The sequence below is a fragment of the Zootoca vivipara genome, chromosome 13, assembly GCF_965207765.1.
Source record: "Zootoca vivipara chromosome 13, rZooViv2.hap1.1, whole genome shotgun sequence".
NCBI lineage: Eukaryota > Metazoa > Chordata > Lepidosauria > Squamata > Lacertidae > Zootoca > Zootoca vivipara.
Window position 1 is genome coordinate 31,321,587 of NC_142596.1, and position 25,559 is coordinate 31,347,145.

The window sequence follows — 25,559 nt, forward strand, 5'->3', positions numbered from 1 at the left end:
CAGGAGACGGTAGCCCAACTGCCCAGCTGCTCCTGGGCCGCCCAGCCCTTGCTCCATGTTTGCACAGGGTGGGTTGTGGGGGCTGAATTTCTGACATAGTCTCCGCCACCGCTGGCACCAGACCTCCCCCCCTCCCTCTCCTCACAGGCCAGCCCCATGAGGCAGGAGCCAGCCTGTCCCAAACAGTGGGCTCATTGAGGCTAGCAGGCTGGGGCAACCCCATAAAAGAAGGGAACAGGCTTGTTTGTCTTGAGAAGGCTGCTTCTCGCAGCGCATTTAATATTCCCCAGCACGCTGCCTTCTCTCGCTTTGCGTCTCTGCCTGTCAGTTAAGGCCTGGGATGTTTATTTTAACGGCCACTTGTGGTCGAGCCTGGTGCCAGTTGTGTGGCACGAGCTACACAGATTTAACACAGCGTTTTTTTGGGGGGGGAAGAGAAGGGCAGGGAGGAGAGATGCTTCGCCCACAAGCCCCAAGCGCAGAGAAGGCAGCCAGGGACACCCCATCCTAAATCTGGAAGGGAAGGGGAGGCAGCCGTCAATGATGCTTAACTCTTTCAAGGGACACCAAGCCACTCCATTTCCACGGTGCATGGGACTGCCAACTTCTTTGCCTTCCCTTGCTCCTATGCTTTGAACAGAGGCAGAAATCACAGATTACGTCCATGTCAGGAAAAGGAGGGTAACAAAGTCTTCCTACTTCAACCAAAACAGTTTCAGCTGCTGTTTTGTGGGGTTTTTTGTGGGTTTTTTGTTTGCAGATCAAAGCAGGGGCACAGTCTGCCTACTGGGGTCTAGGGCTGGGCGATAAATCAATATATTGTCCAAAACTAGTCTGAAGTCCATATCGTGATAACCGTTTCATAATTTTTGACCAGGCATTATATTGTGTGCATGTGTGCGCATACGCTTTGCAAAAATCACCACTAGGAAAATCCGTGAAGCCTTTCAATGCCTCCATCCTTATTTCAGACATTGTGATATATCCGTATATTGCGATGTTTAGCTGGTAATATATCACCATATTGAAAACAAGATCCTGGTCTCTGATCTCCCACCCACCCACCTTGCTGTTTGCTGCTGTGGCAGCCCTGCCTCCCTTCTCTCCCCCCCCCTGCTACCCCTGTTCACCTTCTCCCTCCACCTGACTCTAACTTTTTAAAGAACCCCCTTCCACAGTGCTGCTACAGCTGCGCCAGTGCTGGTGGCGGCTTCTCTTTCACCCAGGCTCTGAGAAAGGGCCAAAGGGGTATTCTGAACGAAGTGGTTCAAAGAATGCCCACAGTGGCTAAAAAGCATACCTGCCAAATCTCCCGCTGAAAAATACGGGATCAGCAGCGGCGCAGCACCGGAAGTTGCGTAGAAGCAACTTCCGGGGCTGCTCTGCCCATGTGTGGGCACCGGAAATCGGGCAGATCGGCACCGGAAGTGGCTTCTACGCATGTCCGGCGGCCATCTTGGTGGTAGTCGCATGGTGGCGGCCATCTTGGTGACGGCCGCTGCCATGTGGCCGCCACCAAGATGGCCGCCGGGCATGCGTAGACGCGACTTCCAGTGCCGTTCTGCCCGATTTCCGGTGCCCACACATGGGCAGAGCAGCACCCAAAATGGAGGCTCCCTGGCAGGTAGGAAATCCGGGGATTCCCGGGATTTTTCTCCATTCGGGAGAACAGCGGGAAACGGATTAAAATCCAGGGGTTTCCCGCGAAAAACGGGATACTTGGCAGCTAAGCTAAAAAGACTTTTTGAACTTTGCAATTATTATTTTTTTAAAAGTTTTTAACAGAATTCTGGATCTGAGGAGGCAGAGGCCCCTGGCCTTTTCTCAGATCCCAGGTGATCCCAGGGAGGTGGGTGGGTGGATGTGCACACCAGCACCTGCACCTGACGGCAGGTGAGTGAGCCGGCAGTCGGTCGATCTGGTATGGGGCCCTTCTGAATCCTTGAGTCCTCAACCAGTGCTCAATGTGGTCAACTGCTGGTGCCAGGCCGGGATCAAGAGGCTGAATGGAGAATCGTGGGGAAATGCTTGTCTGTCTGTCTGTAACTCTGAACAGGAACACTGAACAGGAACATTTTGTTGCAGTTCTCTGGGGTGGGTTTTGGCCGGGGGGGATTTCTGCATTTATCACCATTGCTTATTTCATGTTTGCAAATCAGCTCAGATACATTACTTAAGTTGAAGAGAGTATGCCCTTCCTGCACTGTAAGAATCATGGGCATAGGTATGAGAAAGAATAAGGAGAAGGGTTGGGGGTGGAGAAATACATCAAAAACTTAAAAGAAGATGCAAGTATTCTTCCAAGAGCCCAAGGACAGGAAGACTGAGCTGTACTAATCTGGGACTTATTTAAATTTTTGTTCCGAACAGTAAAAATTGGGAAGATCTGTCCAGCTGGACAGGAGGGGAGAGAACGTAACCAACAGCCAATTGTATATTTCCCTTAGAAATTTCATGTCATGCTGCACCAGCAGAGTTACATTTTCGGGCTCCAATTTCAATAAATCAGCACGCCGCTCTGGGGAAGGGGAGCAAAACTCCCCTTTCCTTAATGTTCACAGGTAAAGCCAAGAACAAAATGGCCATTCTTTCTGGAGTCTGGCAGGAGAACAAATTACTTTCCGCACCTTCTCGCGCTGAAGGGCTCCTTATTAAAATATTGCCTCCGCTACCGTCCCACTTGTAGTTAAACCAAGGGCAAAAAATAGAGCCGGCAAATGTGTCCTCTGGGGATGAACTTTTTTCTTTTTGGCTGGGGGGGGGGTTGGGTGGGTCGGGCGGAGTTGAGTAAGCAATTAAAAGGAATATGGAGCCACCTTGTTCCGCAGACTCAAGGAGAGGCTTCTGTTTTGCAGAACAGTGTAGCCAAGCAAATGAAACAGCCCCCGGTTCGAATCTTGTCTCCAGGTCAGGCTAGATGTGATGCGAAAACCGGTGAAGAGGATCACCTGCAAACTGTGTTGTTGTTTTTCCAGGGGTGGGATGTTACTTCAAGGCAGCCGTTTTTTAAAAAAAAACCTCTCCCCCCAGCACCTTTTCCCAGATTGAAAAGCTGTTTGTTTCATTTACCTATGTGTGTGTGTTTGCCTTCAATCAGGAAAGGGGCACCCACCCACCCACTGACCCCCAGTGCTGTGGTCCCGACCCTGTTTCAGAATCCACTCGCTTGCTTTGATCTTTAATAGAAAGTCAAGGTAAGAACGTAAGACGATCAGCTGATCCTGCTGGATCAGGCCAGTGGCCCATCTATTGCAGCATCCTGTTCTCATTGTGGTCCATGAGATGCCTGTGAGAAGCCTGCAAGCAAGATATGAGGGCAACAGCAGCCCACCTGCCATTCCCAACAATTGGTATTCAGAGGCACAATGCATCCTTCAACATCGTGGATTGGAGCAACCTTCGCCAACCAGGTGCCCTCCAGATGTTTTGGACTACAACTCCCAGCAGCCCCTGCTAGCACAGCTAATGATGGGAGCCGTGGCCCAAAACATGGCTGTGAAAGCTTTGCTGGTGGAAAACTGTGGCCCAAAACATCTGGAGGGTACCAGGTTGGGGAAGGGTGCCCTAGACATTATGATAATCACAGGGATGCTAAAACAGGTATATTTTTACAGCAGGCTACGGAAGGGGAGAAGGTGGGTTCAACACAACCATGCCACTTTGGGTAGGAGCCTTATGTTGGCCATAATACCTAGTTCTGCTCTAAACTAGAGGCCATCCCCACATCTTGCGGTGGTGAATGCCATATGTTAATGACAGGTTGTGTGGTGTTATGAACTATAATAAAACTGCTGCTGTTTCTTTATGCTTAACGCAGGGCTATCAGACTGCACCCACCAGGAGACCTTGTTCCTTTCCTGAGGTTCTGAGAGGGCCGTTACTTTGCCCACCCAGGGACAAAATATACGGTTAAAAAGAACACAACACTGCAAACAGAAAATGTTTGCACTGAACACACACCAGGGGCTCGGGACATTTTTAAACGGGCTGGGTAAATTTGTGTGCACAGACAAGGAGGGGGTGGTATGAAAACCATTTTTGCAAAGCCATGGGAGGCCAAGGGGGGGGGGGGTTACCAGCATTTGGTGGGAGCAAGAAACACCTCTTGAGCAGTTGGAGGGTATATCATAACCCGCCCACTCCCCGTTAAGGTCAGCAAATAAAAATATCACCATCACCATTTGTGTTTTTGTGTTTTAATTTGTTAGAAGCTGCCCAGAGTGGCTGGGGTAATCCAGTCAGATGGACGGCAAACAAACAAACAACAACATAATATAATAATGATAATAATAACTAGAATTTTTCCCAAAAGGGGACACAGAATACCACAAACTATTCACAAGGGTACATGCTCTCTCACAAACATTTGTATATGTGTAGGAAACGGCTTCAATCTGTGCTCTGTGTAATGTGTGAACAAGCTTAAGGAGAACATGGAATAAGACAATACAGGCTAGTGGAAAAAAGTTGGGGGGAAATGTGGAAGGGTAGTTTCCAGGATTACAAACCCCTGAAGGCGGAGATCTACTAAAAATATAGCTGGCCCCCAAGGTGCGCTAGGCAAATGAGGTGGTCCTGCAGGAGGCAAAGATTTGAAGAATGGACGGTGAGAGCCTTCCAGAGAGGTGGGCACCTCTTTGAGGCAGCCCAGACTGTCTTCATGGTTGACTGAGGTAATATAAAAACAAGAAAGGCCCCTGGCCTAAGTACGCTGGTCACACAGTGGGGGGCGGTTCATGAAGCCAGGTCGATTAAAGGAAGTTTGCTGGAGTGGGACCAGGTAGTCACTGAGCATCAAAGGAAGTTCTAATCCCACCTGTGTGGTGGAGGCCCTGGAAGGGAAGCAAAGGCCCGTCCCAGAAAGGAAGTGGAAGACCAACGAAGTTGGACTTTTCTCTCCAGCTGGATGGAAATTTGAGAAGAAGAGAAACTAAAACAAGGTAAGAGCTTGGAGGACATCGTTTGCACAGGATCTCTAGCCCTGCCCTGCCCTTCCGCCCAACACCAAAAGCAAAGAAGGTGGAGGAAAAGTTCATAAACTTCTTGATGATGGCTTGAGTTGGATTGGCAGCAGCAACAGGCAATTCCCACCAAAGCAAGACAAAATACTCATCTTTATTCTGCTTTATCTGGGATACGTTTGGCAGTCCAATCAACTTAGCATTCTTTTTCCACTTCTTGCTTGAGTTATGTATGGATAAGGTTTTCCAGGGCACCATTTTGCCAAGGATTCCTAGGCTCCCAAGGTTAGCAGGAGATGAGCTGGGTCTTTGCCACAGCCCCCAGCTCTAGAAAAGAGCCCACTGCCTTGTTCCCATTGAGAGGCACCTTTTTCAAGAGTTCCCACAATCCTAGAGCCAGCTTTGAACCTGGAACTTTGTGGAGGCCAGAGAACAGCATGTGGCCTACGAAACACCCTGAAAGCTGAGCACTCAGATCCACGGAGCGTTCTTTAAGCACAGAAGTGAACAAGGGTCCATAACATCAGCTCTTGTGGAACACAGAAAACTGCCTCACACCAAGTCAGACAAGTGGCCCATCTGGCTTCGTACTGTCCACATTGACTGGCAGCAACTCCCCAGCGTTTCAGGTAGGTGTCTGTTGCAGCCTTACCTGAAGATGCTGGGGACTGAACTGCTTGATCCCTGAGCTACGGTCCTTCCATGATTGGAAGGCAAGATGGAGCTCCTGGATGGGCAGGTGTGAGTTCCAGGCTAGCTTCTCTTGTCATCAGAACAGGACCTCCATGTTAACATCTTGCTTACTATCCTGCTCCAGAAATCGACCTCATCCACTCGAGGTTGGAGAACATTCACTCAGGGGATGGATTCTGGTTTGGTCTCTTCTTTTTTCTTCTTTGTGACATCCGACGAGAACGGAGGAAAGTTTCCCTGCTAGCATGTTCTAGAAAGTGATTTGGAATGTGAAAGGGATATGAATGGATTGATCTAAAAGATGGTATGGGGTAAGCAAGGTTCTCTATGCCATTCATACACACACACACACACACACACCACCGATACCATAAACAGAAGTTCCTACAGAGGGCAGCATTGCCCCCATCAAATCAGCCACCTTCCTTTGCAGAAATTCTCATCTGAAATTGGGTTTGCGCTCTTCAACCCTGAAATGACGAAGCGTAAACACTCTTTTAATTCAGTCGGTCCAAGGCTTCTGGGGAGGGCAAAGTTCTGGCTTCCCATTTCCTTGCAATCCCTCAACTGAATCGCTTTTAAAATGTGCTTCAGTCAGGAAAGCAAAGCCGGGGTTTTCATTTCTTGGTGGGAAATTTCCAGTGGCTGCAATTTTAAATAAATGAATACCAAGAGCTGCTTGCACTTTGGAAGAGAGAGACTCAGCCTCTCCACTGTAATTTTTTAAATTGAGCAACAGTTGAAATAACATCTGTAGCCTTGGTGTCTGGGCTCCCCTCAGCCTTGGCTGACCTGTCTGTCAAATGGGTATATTAGCAACCTACCTCCAGGGGTTTTGCACATCACAAACCAAACTGCTGTAACCAAGCACTTTGCAAATTTCAGAAGTGTTAGATATAAATGACTGTTAATTGACCACTACAAGGTATAGACATGTTCACTGCTCTGAATGCATGGCTTCTTGCAGTTACAAACTGTGCATGTGAGCCATGCGGGACCACCAACAGAGATCTCAGTGATTGGGCAGGGATATAAGGGATCGGGCGGTCTTGAATATATCCTTAAAATAAAGGCAGTGCTCCCGGGGCCCTGTGCTCCTTTCTCACTCCAAGATGGAGGACTGGATATAATCTGAGATGCGTTACAGGCTAGCAGTAGTAACACCAAATTTATGAACTGAGCGGTGCTCTACCCCAGAGACAGACAATGGCCAAGCAGGAGGTCTAAGGAAGCCAGGGGTCAAAAGTGACTCTCATATTACGCACACTTCCCCCCACTTATAATAACTCAACACATGGCTATTAGCCTTGGTTTATTGGAATATATTTACAGAGAGTCAATGAAAAGGTGTTGCTGTTTTTACAATCTACATCCAAATCATTTCAGGCACTCGGCTGACAATAGCAGCAGAAAATCGAGGAGAGCATTGTAATGATGCTAAACAAGGCAGAGAAGGTTGAATGATATGACTGGCCTCATTCTGTGAAATGAAGCCCTGAAGACAAAGTGAAGAGGGTGGCCAGTAATCGGGAGAACAGGGCCTCAAACCCAGTCAAAAGGACACATGGCATGGCACAAAGGTGGAGGGGCATCATGTTTATAAAGTGTTTGCTGTGTTTCTTTTTCTTCTTTCTCCCTGAGCAATATGTGTTAACTACTGACAAAATATCAAATACCAAGATGAAGGTCTACCAGTGTGTTGAGCAAGCTGCATTGTGAAAGTGAGTCATGGGCAACTTACAACTGCCAGGAGCGATGCCTCAACGCCTTCCACATGCGCTCCGTCAGGAGGATTTTGGGCTTCACACGGCAGGACAGAGTTTCAAAGGAAGATGTGCTCTCCCCAAGCCCACATTCCCAGCATGTTCGTACTTCTGTCTCAGCGACATCTACGCTGGCATGGTCACGTCCACAAAATGGAAGGTGGAAGGATCCCCAAGGATGTGCTCTATGGGGAACTGGCTTCAGGCATCCTTCTCGTGCAAAGGGCTATTTGCTAGTAGGGCTAAGGTGGCCCCTGGAGGGAATGGTCTCTCCTTGGCTAGAAGTATTTAGGTGCAGCCTCTTGAGACACGACAGGCACCCAGTATCTGTACAACTGAAGGCACCTTTGATCCATCAAGCTTTCCTAGTTGGGTGAATAGGTATCTGCCAGGGGTGTCCATTTTCTATTGGGGTTTTGTTCCTGTATTATTGGGGTTTTGTTTCTGCTATTTTTGTAATTGTGTTAGCTTTTTATTATTATTGTACACCATGGATTGGCTTGGGACATATGTGGAAGCCAATGTATTAATCAATACTCCTGCATTGCTGGCCCTTCATTGAGAAGGTCAGTTAAACCAGACCACCTTCAAGGGCTTTTTCCATGAATCCAAGAACCAGGCTTGTTTTCAATCCTTCTGAGGACACTCCTGGGGTCTGAGAGGGCTGCCCCCAATCCTAGGAATTCTTTGCTGGAGTTTTTCAGGCCTGGTTACCAAACTGGCTGCATTGGAACCGAGTCCATCCCCTGGCCAGCCCAGAGACTTTCATGGGGCTGGGAAGGGGAGAACAATAGGGAGAGGATTGTGCAGCATTGGACGGTGTCCTTCCCCCTCTCCATGGCAACTGCCTGTGGCTCCTCAGGGGGCTTCTTCCCCCTACACACAACCCCGCTCACTTCAAACCCCCTGGTTCCAAATAGCATCGCTGCAAACTTCCATCTGTTCCTTGTGTTTTCTAGATAACTCGATTCAGCTGACGGAAGCGTTTGCCATGGAAGTCTCCAGCGTTAAAAAATAAACAAAGCCCTCGATGGCCAAAAGCCCTGCTTAGAGACAATTCAGATATTTTTCTATAGTTCTTGGAAGGTGGCTTTTTCGTTCTATTTTTGGACCCGGCGGTATGAAAAGCAGGGCCTTTTCTTTTCTCTGCTCCTTATGAGGCTGTCGGCTTGCCCAGTTCCTCATGAAGCTTTTGTAGCTGTGCCTGGGCACCCCACAGGGTGGCTTAACTTTCTTTGGATGCTCTAATTTTTCCACTGGGGACTTTTATCTGCACCAGATTTCCTTCCGCGGAATCAGTTGTGCTGTGTTTCCTTGCTACTGCCCTTACTCACTTTTGATATTACTTTTTTCTCCAGGCCTGTCTTTCTTTCTTTTTTTTTTTTGAAAATTCAGATATAATTTAATCATAATTTAAATATAATTATTATTTCATTTGTATTTTAGGCTCTTAGTATGTTTTTATCCCTACCCACACCTCTAAAATAAAATAAAATAAAATGTTGATGATGATAGGTAAACAAGACCAAAGAGTGTCTCCAGGAAACTCAATTCTCTGCAGTTAACTATGAATGGCTTCTTTTATTATGATTTTTCTTTTATTTAACCACATTTATATACCGCTTGATTGCAACAAAATCTCTAATCAGTTCACAAAAAAGATGAAGAACACCTTGCTGGATCAGGTTAACAGCCCGTCTGGTCCAGCATCCTGTTCTCACAGTGGCCTGTGGGAAGGAAGCCTGTAAGCAAGACTTCAGCATAAGAGCACTCTCCCCTCCTAGACTGGCCATTTGTCTGATCCAGCAGCCTTTTGTTACATTCTTAGGTAGATTAGCAGGTTTTGTTGTTGTTTAGTCATTTAGTCGTGTCCGACTCTTCGTGACCCCATGGACCATAGCACACCAGGCACTCCTGTCTTCCACTGCCTCCCGCAGTTTGGTCAGACTCATGTTCGTAGCTTCAAGAACACTGTCCAACCATCTCGTCCTCTGCCGTCCCCTTCTCCTTGTGCCCGATGTGGCCAAAGTATTGGAGCCTCAAGCTTCAGGATCTGTCCTTCCAGTGAGTACTCAAGGCTGATTTCCTTCAGAATGGATAAGTTTGATCTTCTTGCAGTCCATGGGACTCTCAAGAGCAGGCACCCCCAAACTTCAGCCCTCCAGATGTTTTGGACTACAATTCCCATCTTTCCCGACCACTGGTCCTGTTAGCTAGGGATCATGGGAGTTGTAGGCCAAAACATCTGGAGGGCGGCAGTTTGGGGAGCCTGCTCAAGAGTCCTCCAGCACCATAACTCAAAAGCATCAATTCTTCAGCGATCAGTCTTCTTTATGGTCCAGCTCTCACTTCCATACATCACTACTGGGGAAACCAGGGGTCAGCAAACTTTTTCAGCAGGGGGCCGGTCCACTGTCCCTCAAACCTTGTGGGGGGGCAGACTATACTTTTTTTTGAAAAAATGAACGAATTCCTATGCCCCACAAATAACTCAGAGATGCATTTTAAATAAAAGGACACATTCTACTCATGCAAAAACATGCTGATTCCTGGACCGTCCGCGGGCTGGATTTAGAAGGCGATTGGGCCGCATCTGGCCCCTGGGCCTTAGTTTGGGGGACCCCTGGGAAAAATATAGCTTTAACTATAAGGAACCTCTTTTATAGGGAACCACACATCCTGGTTACATTCTGTCAAGCTCTGCCCACTGATGCTGGTGGCTAGCAGTGGAACAGCAATGAATATATGTTACTGGGGGCCAGGGGAGGAAGAGGGGCTGTGTGGAAGCTATTGTGCCCCCAGAAAAACCAGATCTCAATGGCCCATGTGTGATATATAGCCCCCATCGGGAGCCACCATGTATATAAATGCATTTCCTTCCTTGCCTCAATTGTTATACGTGAAGGGGTTTGCAGCTCAGCAGTAGAGCATCATCTTCGCAGGTGGAATGTCCCAGGTTCAATCCGCGGCATTTGCAGATGGAGCAGAAATGCTGGAAACCCACTGCCAGTCAGTGCAGGCAGTGCTGTGCTTACTGGGCCAAGGGTCTGACTCAGCGTCAGGCAACTTCCTATGACAGTTGCATTTCCTGTGACTTAGAATGAGATACATTCCATTCCTGGTTTCCCCCACAAATACCTCTGCTCTGTATGCATTTCTCTACTGCATTTCTTGATTTTTTCATCCCCCAGCAAACAGGTTGGGATTGCCATTCTCACTATAAGGAGAGCTGGAAAGACATGAATGTTTGACGGGGGCCCCAATTCCTCTTTTCCTGCGGTGAGGAGCCAATGAATACGCCAGTGCTACGGCCTTCAGTTTTTCCCCCTTCGGCGGAAGACCAAATTGAGCAACAGGCATTTGATGGTGGTTTCAAGCTACTGCATCTGTTCAGTAACGGGGATCAAACCTTGTTTTAACTACATTTTCTAAACATTTTCCAGGTGTGAACTACTAAACTTGACCTTCCCTCACTCTCTCTCTCTCCCCCCCCCTTCTGTTTGGGCATTTCCCTACAAAGTCAGTGCAGGAGGCTCAGATGGGCTGCCACCCAACACTTGGGCTCCGTCCGTGAGAAGTTTGCACAACACAAATTACATGAGTGGTCAAATGAGGAGCAAAACAACGTGCATGGTCTCCCTCCCACCCCCCACTTCATCCCCACCCCATTTTTCAGGTAGCTGAAATCACAGAGTACAAGTCTAGCTGCAGGTGGGTGGAGGCTAGACTGAGTGGAGAAATAAATCTATCACAGTGTGGATGCAGGAAAGGGCTATTGATGGCTACTAGCAATGCTTCTGCCCCTTCATGGATCAATGCCTTGTCGTGGCGAAGGGGCTTGAATAACTCAGAGAAGCTATGAGCTATGCCATGCAGGGCCACCCAAGATGGACAGGTCATAGTGGAGAGTTTTGACTAAACGTGATCCACCTGGAGAAGGAACTGGCAAGCCACTCCAGTATCCCTGCCAAGAAAACTCCATGGACAAAGACAACAGGCATATAAAAGTTATGACGCTGGAAGATGAGCCCCTCAGGTCGGAAGGCGTCCAACATGCTACTGAGGAAGAGCGGAGGACAAGTACAAGTAGATTCAGAGCTGATGAAGCGGCTGGGCCAAAGCCGAAAGGACGCTCAGTTGCGGATATGCCTGGAAGCGAAAGGAAAGTCCGATGCTGTAAAGAAAAATATTGCATAGGAACCTGGAATGTAAGAACCATGAGTGGAGGTAAGCTGGATGTGGTCAAAAATGAGATGACAAGAATAAATATCGACATCCTGGGCATCAGTGAACTAAAATGGAAGGGAATGGGCGAATTCAGTTCGGATGACTATCATATCTACTACTGTGGGCAAGAATCCTGTAGCAGAAATGGAGTGGCCCTCATAGTCAACAAAAGAGTGGCAAAAGCTGTAATGGGATGCAATCTCAAAAATGACAGAATGATCTCGATACGAATCCAAGGCAGACCTTTTAACATCACAGTAATCCAAGTTTATGCACCAACTACCGGTGCTGAAGAAAGTGAAATTGACCAATTCTATGAAGACCTACAACACCTTCTAGAAATGACACCAAAGAAGGATGTTCTTCTCATTACAGGGGACTGGAATGCTAAAGTAGGGAATCAAGAGATAAAAGGAACAACTGGCAAGTTTGGCCTTGGAGTTCAAAATGAAGCAGGGCAAAGGCTAATAGAGTTCTGTCAAGAGAACAAGCTGGTCATCACAAACACTCTATTCCAACAACACAAGAGACGACTCTACACATGGATATCACCAAATGGACAGCATCGAAATCAGATTGATTATATTCTCTGCAGCCAAAGATGGAGAAGCTCTATACAGTCAGCAAAAACAAGACCTGGAGCTGACTGTAACTCAGATCATCAGCTTCTTATAGCAAAATTCCAGCTTAAACTGAAGAAAGTAGGAAAGACCACTGGGCCAGTAAGATACAATCTGAATCAAATCCCTTATGAATACACAGTGGAAGTGAGGAACAGGTTTAAGGATTTAGATTTGGTGGACAGAGTGCCTGAAGAACTATGGATGGAGGCTCGTAACATTATACAGGAGGCAGCAATGAAAACCATCCCAAGGAAAAGGAAATGCAAGAAAGCAAAATGGCTGTCCAACGAGGCCTTACAAATAGCGGAGGAGAGGAGGCAAGCAAAATGCAAGGGAGATAGGGAAAGATACAGGAAACTGAATGCAGATTTCCAAAAAACAGCAAGGAGAGACAAGAGGGTCTTTTTAAATGAGCAATGCAAAGAAATAGAGGAAAACAATAGAATGGGGAAAACCAGAGATCTGTTCAAGAAAATTGGAGATATGAAAGGAACATTTCGTACAAAGATTACCATAATCAAGGACAAAAGTGGTAAGGACCTAACAGAAGCAGAAGACATCAAGAAGAGGTGGCAAGAATACACAGAGGAATTATACCAGAAAGATATGGAGATCTCGTACACCTCAGGTAGTGTGGTTGCTGACCTTGAGCCAGACATCTTGGAGAGTGAAGTCAAATGGGCCTTAGAAAGCATTGCTAATAACAAGGCCAGTGGAAGTGATGATATTCCAGATGAACTGTTTAAAATTTTAAAAGATGATGCTGTTAAGGTGCTACACCCAATATGCCAGCAAGTTTGGAAAACTCAGCAATGGCCAGAGGATTGGAGAAGATCAGTCTACATCCCAATTCCAAAGAAGGGCAGTGCCAAAGAATGCTGCAACTACCGCACAATTGCGCTCATTTCACACGCTAGCAAGGTTATGCTTAAAATTCTACAAGGCAGGCTTAGGCAGTATGTGGACCGAGAACTCCCAGAAGTGCAAGCTGGATTTCGAAAGGGCAGAGGAACCAGAGACCAAATAGCAAACATGCGCTGGATTATGGAGAAAGCTAGAGAGTTCCAGAAAAACGTCTACTTCTGCTTCATTGACTATGCAAAAGCCTTTGACTGTGTCGACCACAGCAAACTATGGCAAGTTCTTAAAGAAATGGGAGTGCCTGATCACCTCATCTGTCTCCTGAGAAATCTCTATGTGGGACAAGAAGCTACAGTTAGAACTGGATATGGAACAACTGATTGGTTCAAAATTGGGAAAGGAGTACGACAAGGTTGTATATTGTCTCCCTGCTTATTTAACTTATATGCAGAATTCATCATGCGAAAGGCTGGACTAGATGAATCCCAAACCGGAATTAAGATTGCCGGAAGAAATATCAACAACCTCAGATATGCAGATGACACAACCTTGATGGCAGAAAGCGAGGAGGAATTAAAGAACCTTTTAATGAGGGTGAAAGAGGAGAGCGCAAAATATGGTCTGAAGCTCAACATCAAAAAAACCAAGATCATGGCCACTGGTCCCATCACCTCCTGGCAAATAGAAGGGGAAGAAATGGAGGCAGTGAGAGATTTTACTTTCTTGGGCTCCTTGATCACTGCAGATGGTGACAGCAGTCACGAAATTAAAAGACGCCTGCTTCTTGGGAGAAAAGCAATGACAAACCTAGACAGCATCTTAAAAAGCAGAGACATCACCTTGCCGACAAAGGTCCGTATAGTTAAAGCTATGGTTTTCCCAGTAGTGATGTATGGAAGTGAGAGTTGGACCATAAAGAAGGCTGATCGCCGAAGAATTGATGCTTTTGAATTATGGTGCTGGAGGAGACTCTTGAGAGTCCCATGGACTGCAAGAAGATCAAACCTATCCATTCTTAAGGAAATCAGCCCTGAGTGCTCCCTGGAAGGACAGATCGTGAAGCTGAGGCTCCAATACTTTGGCCACCTCATGAGAAGAGAAGAATCCTTGGAAAAGACCCTGATGTTGGGAAAGATTGAGGGCACTAGGAGAAGGGGACGACAGAGGACAAGATGGTTGGACAGTGTTCTCGAAGCTACCAACATGAGTTTGACCAAACTGCGGGAGGCAGTGCAAGACAGGAGTGCCTGGCGTGCTCTGGTCCATGGGGTCACGAAGAGTCGGACACGACTAAACGACTAAACAACAACAAAGCAATGCTTCTGAATACCTGTTGCTGGAAATTGCAGGAGAGAAGATTGCTCCTGTGCTCGGATCCTGCTTTTGGGTTTCCCGTGGGCACCTGGTCGGCCACAGTGACAATATGATGCTGGACTACATGGGCTACTGGCCTGATCCAGCAGGCTCTTCTTATGTTCTTAAACTGCCCTGCCTGAAGCAGATCCTTATTTTGTCCCAGGTTAGCAGGCAAGTGGCTATTTACAAGCCACTTTCAAGCTCCCCGGTTTGGACTTTCTCTAGGCAGAATGTGACAGTCTCCCCATGCAGGAAAGGCTGCTAAATTAAAGCTGCTCTGTAACGTTGCAGCCCTCGACTCACAAATGCCGTAATTAAGAGGGGGGGGAAGAGATTTAACCCACAGTATCACCCAAAGCAAACACGCTACTGCTTCACTCAAAAGTGGTTAACATGAACTTTGATAAGAGGAATCCCAGTTGACCACAGATGTTTCTAATAAATGCACTTTCTCTCTCTCTCTCTCTCTCTCTCTCTCTCTCTCTCTCTCTCTCTCTCTCTCCTGTTTTAAAATAACGTCTCTGGGCTTTCTAGCTTGTGTCCAGCAAGGAAATTGGCAAGTCACACAAACTGCTCCTTCGTCAACAGTTTGAGACATCATATATAACAATTGAGGATCATATACAGTGGTGCCTCGACTTACAAATTTAATCCGTTCCGAAGGCACCTTCGAAGGTCGAAAAAGTCGTAAGTCGAAAAGCGCCATTGGAAACATGATTTCCCATAGGAATGCATTGGAAACGGAAAAATTCGTTAAGTCCGAAGCATCCCCATCTAAAAATTCGTAAGTCGAAAAAACCCTATCTAAAACTGTCACGGTTTCCGTTCGGATGTCGAGAAATTCGTAAGCCATTTGCCCCATTCGTAAATCGAAAAATTCGGTTTTCGAGTCGTTCGTAAGTCAAGGTACCACTGTATAACAATTGAGACAGGGAGGATCAAAAGCAGGGCAAAGATGGCTGCAGGTTCTAGATGCAAGTTTGGCTTTCCCACCCACTTTTTTGGGGGTCAATAAGAGCAGCACTCCCTGCTGCAAGGGAAAGTGATGTCACAGTCTACTCCTAAAGTCAAACTCTGTTTTTTCCCTGCTCCAGGGGAGAAGGTGGACTCACAAGCCAGTATTCTTAAGACATCTAACCTCCAAAATTTATTGTTGCTGTTGTTACATTTATAGCCCACCTTTCCTTTCCCCAAGAAGCTCAATGTGGTGTACATGGTTCTCCCCCTCCTCATTTAATCCTGACAACAACCCTGTGAGGCAGGTTTGGCTGGGAGGTAGTGACTGGCCCAAGGTCACCCAAGGGAGCTTCATGGCTGAGTGGGAATTTTAACCCTGGTCTCTCAGGCCCTAATCCGACACTCTAACTCAGTGGGGGTGGTGCAATCACCTGGGGGGGGCGCGCTGAGAGGCAAGTGGGCGGCAGGTGTGCACTGGAGGTGTAGATGACTATAGACTTTGAATTAATTAAACTTAATAGTTGCAACTGGATTTTGAATGAATGTGCAACTAATTGCCATTGCTTTGAATGTCATTGTGTTATTATCTTCCTCAGTGGCCTGTGCAAACCGCTCTTCTGAATAATGCTTTTTTAATAGGGTAAGGTAGGGGGCACTGGGGATGAATTTATGGGACCAAGGGGGCAGTGGCCCAGAAAAGTTTGCGAACTACTGGTCAAACCACTATACCACATGTGGCTTCGGCCAAACTGCCCAAAATAGAATTGTCCACCTGAGTATCTGCTCAGAATACTGGGATGTTTGTGGTGTTGTGGCAATCCTAGAAAAACGGGGCATTTTCTTTCCAAGCAGGGATATTTGAAATGACCAGCAGCCCAACTCAAGTGGCTCCACTGCAAAGTGGGCTCAGGCAACCTTCAGACCTGCCCTGACTTGAATGGGGGCTCAAGCTCCGCCTCCACCATTTTCAGGCTACGATCATGGGAGTTTGCTGGCTGAAAATGGCACGTCTGCCTTCCATCACTCGTTAATCCCCCCTGCCCCCCCCAAAAAAAAAATTGGGGAAGAGGGGGAAACTAGCAGGGAAGCAGAAGAATTGGTGTTGTTGTTGTTTACTTGATCAAATGAAGCTGACACTAGCGTTGGGAGGAAAAATTGGTTTCAGTTTACATTTTATTGCAAACTGACCTAATCTTCCACTTTCCAAAATAATACGTGGACACAGCTATCCTTGGAAATTTCCACTTCTCTGAATTTTGCAATACAGTTCTCCAGCAGGAAAACAAATATACAAATGGTGTAGGTTAGCAGAAAGTGTGCATGAAAAAAATGCATGTACATGTGTTATATTAGGGAAAGTGGCTTGCAAAAATACATACATGTCAAACTTGTATTCGAAAAATGTTTGTTTTCTGAGAAATGTGCATTAAAATACCAATGAATCTTCATGACGACCTTATTTTAAAAAATAATAATTGCAAGCTAATGCAAAAATGTGGCAAACGTAAGATTGGAAAAATTGTAGGGGACGACGACAAAATTGTCCAATTTGTTGATTCCCAGGGGTGAGGGAATCCCTTTTTACTATAGGGGCCACATTCCCTCCTGGGCAACCTTCTGAGGGTTACATACCAATGGTAGGAGGCTCCCCTCTTCATTTGCATCTAATGTATTTGAGAGAATGCCCACTGCTTGCCTGGAACAGGTAGCAAGTGTTCGAAGCAAAGAAACAAAAAGTCACCTCAAGTCACATCCTTCAAACTCCCATGATACAATTAGGTGGGTGGGTGTGCATGGAATCATATATAACCACAATGGAAGACTAAGAATCCGGTTCACTCTCTGTCCTTGCAAAATGATGGCCATTCTCTTCTCCTTTGTTATGAAAAGTTAATTCATCTAAATGAGAAGCGGACCACAACAAGCCATCTCAAATCACATGCTTTTAAAACTGGGGTACAGGATGACATGATACTCGGAAAATGGACTGGGGCAGGGTGGGGGTCCATCTATACTTGTCCCTTGCCATTTGGAACTCTCTATCTCGCTCTCTTGCTCCCCCTCTTCAATTTTAAACTAGAAACAGATGTCAGAAACCCAAAGCAGTTCTTATGCAAAATAAAAGTGGTATATTATTTCTAAACTGCTTCCTCTTTGCAAACAGGCCCCGGAGGCAAAGGCTGAGCTTCTCCGGCATGGATTTAAGTGGCAACTTCAGAAAAGAGGGGAAAGAAGGGGGGGGGAGGAACCTCGCTTGCATTAAAAGGAGAAGAAAAGAAACCCAGACATGGTTCCTTATCAATCCCCCTCCACACAAGACCCATGACGATGCTAGCGTCCCAAGTGGGGCAGGGTAGAAAGATGTTGGAGGGAACTACTAGAAGCTAATTCAAACGTACCACTCTAAAATTGTTTAAATCTGAGAGCTCGGGCTGTGAATCTGGTTAACATCAGGCGAAACAGGAGAGGCAAATTAAGTAATTTCTCACCCATTAATAGATTTAACCAGCCAGAAGTTATTGGATCCAGGCCATGTAGATTGCCTTATTAAATTCTGAATACCAGAAGCCAGGTTTCCTGATAGGGAGTGCTAATGAAAAATGAGTGGAATTTATGAGCACTTCAAATTTAATTAAAGCAGGGTCCCAGGTCCCTTAATTTTGTTGCTCTTGGGCCAGGAGCTACAGCAACCTGCACAGTAGCTGTGGCTTGATCAGATGTTCAGCGGCACTCAGCTTCTAAAATACGGTTACGTCTCCAAACTTCTGGAGACAAATCCCAGCGCAACTCTAAAAGTCACTCCCAAGGTCCATCCATGGGGGCCCAAAGCATGGGTGGCCAAGAACATGTCTCCCCAGCACCCACATGCCCGCAGGGGTCCCAGCTGTAGAAAGCACAAGCCTTCACCAAGGTACTTACCAAGGGTGGCAGGATTGCAAAGGCAGCCCTGTGCAAGGAAAGCAAAGGCCAAGCAAAGAATATCTGTCTTGGTCCAAATGTGATCCAGAGACAACATCAGGCAACACTCCAAGGTCATTAGCACAGTTCAGGTGAGGGACAAGACAGGCAACTAGAACAATCCAGAGGACCCCAAAGGGAATCCTCAGCATCGGATTCTGGGCCATCTCCCAGTTCTTTAACATCTCTGTCCTGCGGAGCGCCTGTTTCGTCCTCTGAGAACCCCACATCCGGTCTCAGGTGAGGCATCATGCTGCATTGGGTCCCTATCCCCAGGTAGTATTCGAGGTGTGCAAAATTGCAAAGTATTCCCTTGGCATGCAACAGGCTCCTTGTTCAATCCCTGAGGGCGTCTCCAGGTGAGGGTGGGAAATATTTCTTGTCTGGAACCTCAAAGAGACACTGCCCACCCTCCGTTCAGACAATCCTGCGCTGCATCAGGGAAGGGGAACTTTTTTCAACCCAAGGGCTGCATTCCTTTCTGGGCAACCTGCCGGAGGCCATATACCAGTGATGGGTGGGGCCAGAGGCAAAAGTGGGTGGAGCAACAAAGGCACATTTTACCTGTGCACAGTAGACTAGTTTCTAAATGCACTCACACAGCCAACCGTGTGCATCTATTTAGGCTGGTGTTTCCCAAACTTGGGTCTCCAGCTGTTTTTGGACTACAACTCCTATCATCCCTAGCTCTCCAGGTTCTCAAGGTTAGGAATTATGGAAACTGTAGTCCCAAAACAGCTGGAGACCCAAGTTTGGGAAACACTGATCTTGGCAAGCAAGAGCTATAATCAGAGTTCAAGGACACATTCCAGACAGGCAAAAAACTCCAAAGATGATGTAGAGCAGGGCTGATGAGGGGTGTGGCCTGGAAGAAAGTGTGTGGCCCGGGGAGGACCAGACAGGCTGGGGGGAGGTCCAATTTGGCCCTTGGAGCTGAGTTTGCCCACCCCCAGATAGATGGACCAATGGTCCAACTTGGTATAAGGCTTGGTTTTGTATGTTTCTACATTTGGAGAGTAATTTTGAGAAGAGGAAGGCATAGCTCCTTCCCCAATGGACACCCCTCCTAGCTTGCTTGACCCAAACATTCACAAAACGGTAAAGGATTCTGAGATCCGAGGATGGAAGGGTCTCTTAGCAATGTCAATCCTTCACCGACCCTTTCTTCCATCTTAAAAACAGGAAAACTACCAACCACGAAAGAGCTTTGCATTCCAGCTCCGGTATTAATTGCCCCTGATATTAGCAAGCAATGAGCTCTGCCTCCCCTCAGCCGCCGCATCTTTCATCCCGATGCCAATGTTTGTTTATAGCCCTTTGCTTGAAACCCAACATCTGCAGTTGTGCCGTAAACTGGTGGGAAAGAGTTCAAGAATTCCTTAATCAGTTTATTAATGACCCCTCTTGTAGGGAAGTCAAATTAAAAAGGAAAAAAACACACACACACCAAAACACCACTGAGGGCCACTGCTGCAACCCAGAAGCCACATTAATAAACATCAGGGCTAACAATGAGCAGAATCAAGTGATGCTGGTTGTCAATTCACCCCACCCCACCCGCCTGCCCCACTACCACATCTGTGAATGTTTCCCTATAAAAAGACACAACGGGGCAGCCTTTCCAATTGAAACAGCCCTGGCCTTCGAGTGGGGGAGGGAGGATTTCCCACCTCTTCCCCAATAATTTGTGTGAATATAGCCCAAAGAGCTATTTTGTATATACAACCCAGTTTGGCTTACAACCAACAGTCATCACAGCGTGTGTGCGTGTGCGTGTGTATCAGTCTTCCACAACTTGGTGAAAACCAGCTGTTCTGGACTACAACTCCCATCATATCCAGCAAGTACAGTTTTGTTGGCTGGCGCTGATGGGAGTTGTAGTCCAAAACACCCATGCTTGCTGGGACTGATGGGTATTGCCTTTTAAAATGGCTGTGCTGGTGGGGGGCCGATGGGAGGTGCAGTTCAAAACAGCAGGAGGGCACCCAGGTTGAGGGACACTGGCATATACCAAACTAGTCCTGTGGAATAAAGTATTTAGTCATTTACATGTCGATCCCCAAAATTACGTGTTCAGGAACTGACTTAAATGTTTACCAGTTCAAGAACTCTTAGGCCCACCAGCGTGTGGTTAACCAGAAAGAGCTGCCTGCTATATATGTTGGGTGCTGGACTGCCCCTGGCTCTTTGGTGGCTCGGTATATTAAGCAGCTTGGCTGGAAGTCAACTGGATCTGGCCGGAAGTCAGGGAGAACCACCCAAGTGGCACCCACTGTGTAATATAAAGCCTTTCACCATATTGAGCAGGAGAAAGAAGAGGATGAGCAGTGAAGGGGAGGGGGGCTTGAAATAGGGGAGGGGGGCTTGAAATAACTCAAATACGGCACAACCCCCAATTCACACTGCATGCCAGTGCTAAATACAGACTGATTTCTCCAGTGGTTTTATTATGCGTGATGGAATCCCCTGTGGCCTCCAGCGAGTCATTTCTGAGCTAATGGATTCGGTCCAGCGTGGAATAGCACAAGGGTGAATCAGTCTCAGGTTACCCAGCAAAGATGAACCACAGGAAGGTGAATGAGAGAAAACTCTATTGGTAAGATCACACACACACACACCCCATTCAGAATATCACCCTCGCCCCCCCCCCAAGCACAAGACACATGCCAGAAACATTTAAAGAGTCTGAACAATTTCCGCGTTTAGCCTGAAATCACGATCTGGCACTGTGTTTCAGGGTAGAAAGGCATTATCTTCGGATTTGAGCGTCATGGCTCTTAAACACGCACATACCAGTCAGCAGCTCTTTGACAGACGTATGAAATACATATGCACTGACCCCAGAGAGAGGGAAAACAGGATATCATGCGGATTTTATTTTTTTATTTATTTTTAGCAATGTGTCCAAAACGTTCATGGTTTATGGAGTCCTCACTGAGGACCGCTCACATGCCCAGGTGTATAACCTGGGCCTAACTGGACTACAAAAGAAAAGCATTTCAGAATGCCCTTACAGACAAATCTGTTTTCAAAGTCCCATTTGCTTGTTTTTAACATGAGCTAAATCTGTTTCCCCTCCTATGCTGGGGCACAATCAAAGCAGAAATGGAGTTGAGAGAACCCACACAAATGAAGATTAGACAGGTTTGCTTACATGGAGAGGGGCGGGGAGCATTTTGCAGAAATTCATGTGGAGAGCATACTCAGCGGGCCGAAATCCAGACAACAATATACGTTTTAGTGGTAGTTAGTGACCCTTGTCCAATTAAGTGTAAAAACAGCTAGCACACACCCAGGCCTTATAATTGCAAGCTAAGATAACATTGCAGTATTGGCATCAACTCGAGAGGGTAGGACCCTAACCACCACCACCAAACCCCAAGATTTTCAAGGTACTTTATAATTTCGAAATGGGGAGGAGGGATTTATTGCATCAGTCCATTTACAGCTGGAAGAAACGTACAATTGCTCAGATAGGGGGTAGGGAGTACCAGAATGCTCACTGAGGCTCCCTACTCAATGCTTTAAGAAATAAACAAATGGTGTGCCCCTACTGTTTGAGCGAGGGCATTGTAACACATCCCTGAAATCCAGGGGTGTTGTTGTTTTTTACATTGTTATTTAGTTTCATAGAATTGTAGAGTTGGAAGGGACCTTGAGTATCATCTAGTCCAGGCATCCTCAACTTGCGGCCCTCCAGATGTTTTGGTCTACAACTCCCATGATCCCTAGCTAACAGGACCAGTGGTCAGGGATGATGGGAATTGTAGCCCAAAACATCTGAAGGGCCAAAGGTTGGGGATGCCTGATCTAGTCCAACCCCCTGCAATGCAGGAATATGCAGCTGTCCCATACAGGGATTGAACCTGCAACCTTGGTGTTACCAGCACCACGCTCTAACCAACTGAGCCAGCCAGGCTCACTAAGTTTTATTACTGTTTGGTGTTAAGCTTCTGTCAGCACACTGTCCCTGGTGAGCTGGGTGCCCAAGTCCAGAGCATGGGTTGCTATCAAAATCATTGCCCGGGGGGGGGGGGGAGCATGGTGTTAGCAATGGGAATTAAATTAGCCAAATACACATCCATCAAAACACTGGGGGGAATGGTTAAAGGATATAAAAGTATGACTTGCACACACTGCTGAGCCAGAGGAAACAATAGAAAAGGTGATTTTAAAAATATCTGGTTTTTCTGAAAGTGGTTGGTTGTTATGCTAAAAATCGGGTGAAGTCACATCAAAGTCATATTTTGCTCAGCTATCTTAGTTCAAGATGGCACCTGGTATCCAAACACTGACATAGACTGCCACCCCATCTTGGGAACCCTTGTGTTGAGTTTGGTGACAATATCTCAAGAGGCAGCTGACAAAAAAAATAAAACTGGTAAAGTTACTCCAAAGTCATATTTTGGTCTGCCATCTTGAATAAAAAATGGTGTCTGGTATCCAAACATTGATGAAGACCACTGTTCCCGCCTCGGGAACCCTCAAGCCAAGTATGCCAATGATATATCGAGATATGACATCTCAAGATATCTTCCCACTTGCCTGGATGGAGGAGACATTGGGGTCCATGTATAGAAGCTGGCCTACTGCACAAAGGTTAAATCTGCAATCATTGCTCCATCCACTTTTCCCTCTAGCCTGGTCTACCACTGGCACGGGGCCCTTAGAAGGCTGCCCAAAATGGAATGTGGCCTTTGAGTGGCTGAAAAGGTTTTGCTGTCCCTGTTCTATGGAAATAATGGGTAAGGAGTCACTTGTGCGATTGAGGGGCCATTTGGAGAGGCAGACAGGTCAAGGAAGACGAAGCTGGAGAAGCGGAGGAAGAGGGGAGTGTGAGAAAGCCAGAGAGGAGGGGCAGGACACCCACCCGCCCCGCCCTCTCCTTTCCATGCTGCCCTTAGGTAAGTCATGTGCAGTTCCTGCCCAAACCGCCTCTGGCCCTTGCAGACAAAAGGAACCTTCTTTAGCAGCAGGGAGAAAGCTACGCATTACCCTCCCCATGACAAATTCATTTGGCCGCCTCAATTATAGGAAAAGATCTTGTGACACTCGCTAATTTGGAGCCACGTCTTTTCCATCTGTCCCATAACAGATATGAGGACAGGCATTTTTTAATTACAGTGCAACAGAAAAAGAAAAGAAAAGGGGGGTGACTGTAGATAAGGACCTTCCAAAAGGGCACCCAGAGTGTGCCCATAGAGGAGCAGAATAAGTGTGGAGGCTGTTTTCCAAAGAAATAGGAAAATCCTCAAACCAAAACAATGTCTTCCTTCATACAGAGGATGTAACAAAGTTGTTTGAATTTTTCTTTTTGAATGTTTATACTCCAGCTTTTCATTGTTGCTGCTGGCTGCCTCGGACATGACGTACAAAAATCAGTACAGAAACTCTATTTTTGCAGCATGCAAAAGCCAATGCATGTCCTACCTAGTCTAACACGGCAAAGGCGACATGCAGCCCTGAAAGATGTTACACCAAGTGAGTTTACAAAGGGAAGAATGGAGGCTCTGTACTGGGCTGCGCATATTGCACAGTTCAGAAACTCAAACTCTTGAATTGGGCTCTCAACTTTGGTTAGAGCAAGCAGCAGTTTGGATGTGGGGCCGTACTTGAGTGTGTATATGTGAAACATTATACACAAAAGGGAGAGCTTTCTGTGAAGGACCACAGTTGCAGGACAGTGGTTGGGAACTTCTGGCCCATGGACCAAATATGACCCTCTCCATTTGGGCCATGGGGCTCAGCTGCCCTACATCTGATGCCCTACATACGCTCCCCTCCACCGTGTGCTTCTCTTGTAGTTCCACACCTCTGCTAAAAAGCTACCCTTGCCAACCTGGGGCCCTCCAGATGTTTTGGACTACAACTCCCATCATCCTTGACCATCAGCCAAAGGACTGATCAGGGCTGTGATTCAAAAATATTTATTTGAAGGGTACCAGCTTGCCCTAGTTTTCTGCATCTTCCATATAGGCCAGTATCTCAAGAGAGTGGCCACACTTGATGCATATGGAATTAGAGGTAGGCCAAATTCCCTCTCCCACCTTGTGATCTCAGCCCCTGACCCACAAAAGCGTATTAAAGAGCACAGAGAAAAGTCCTTTGTTCTGTCATAGAAGGGGAGAGTGTAACTTATCTAAGTCCAAAGGGGGAGAAATGCCTTTGGTATACAGCGTAAACTGAACTGAAAGCATCAGCAGAATAATAAAGACATTCCGGGACAGTCTCCTAACATTTCCCCTGGGCACATTGGCCTTCTAATAGGCAACGTATAAGATTTCTGAAGGTGGGGATGAACCGTCTTCGAAAGAGAAGCAAAGGCAGCAACATCTTAACTAGTAAATTAAACCCATACTGCACACTCTCCCATGTCGGGGGAGAGAACCCGATAAAAGGGCCCGTATTACAACAATGCCCCAAGAAAAGGGTCTCTCGGGGAACCTTGAGTCTGAAAAGCTTCAAAAACCTGGCACAAGCTTTCGGGAAGATTCGCTTGAGGTAAATTGCATAATAGGAAACTAAGCCTGCGTCTCTGAGAGACGCAGAAACCTAATGAGGAAATACTGCCGGAGAAATATGCCAGTAAGCTGAGCCCGTAACACAAACACAAGTGGGCAAGGGCTTTCGTTCTTTACAGCAGCTTCTGTCGTGGCCAGACTCCCCCCCCCCCCCGAGTATTAATCTCCCAGAAAACATCTACAGGGAAACTAGAAAGAGAATTATCCCATCACCTAATAGCAAGCACAGAGCTTTCTGTTATCTCTTGTGTCAAATGTCAAGGATAAACAATTGCGACCAAATATATTTTGATCACATTTACCAGTAAAATGGAAGTTCTGAAGAAGTCACATTGCTAAGCTGATGGGTGGCAAACATGGTACTCTCCATACATTTTGAGAGTCCAGCATGGCTAATACATAGGGACGATGAAAGTTTTAGTCCAACAGCATCTAGAGGATACCATGTTGCCTACATCCAACTTAGCTTCCTAGATCTACCTGTTGCCTGTAAAAGTCTTCTAAAGTAATTGGCTAAGAGGGTCGCCCATTAGCATCATACGGTACTGACTGCTCCATACTTGGCACAGGAAATGGAACACAAAAGAGGGTCTAGGGATGAGCCAAAAACAGGGAGCAAAATCAGGGTAAGCACCTGCT

At 46.7% G+C, this 25,559-nt stretch overlaps 1 protein-coding gene and 1 non-coding gene across 3 annotated transcripts in view; both read right to left on the bottom strand.

Moving 5' to 3' along the window:
- Positions 1 to 25,559, bottom strand: part of LMF1 (lipase maturation factor 1) — a 161,505-nt gene that overhangs the window by 63,778 nt on the left and 72,168 nt on the right. The window lies entirely within an intron of this gene.
- On the bottom strand, positions 22,245 to 22,318 carry TRNAT-GGU (transfer RNA threonine (anticodon GGU)). Its single transcript has one exon. It is a non-coding gene; the product is annotated as a tRNA-Thr (tRNA).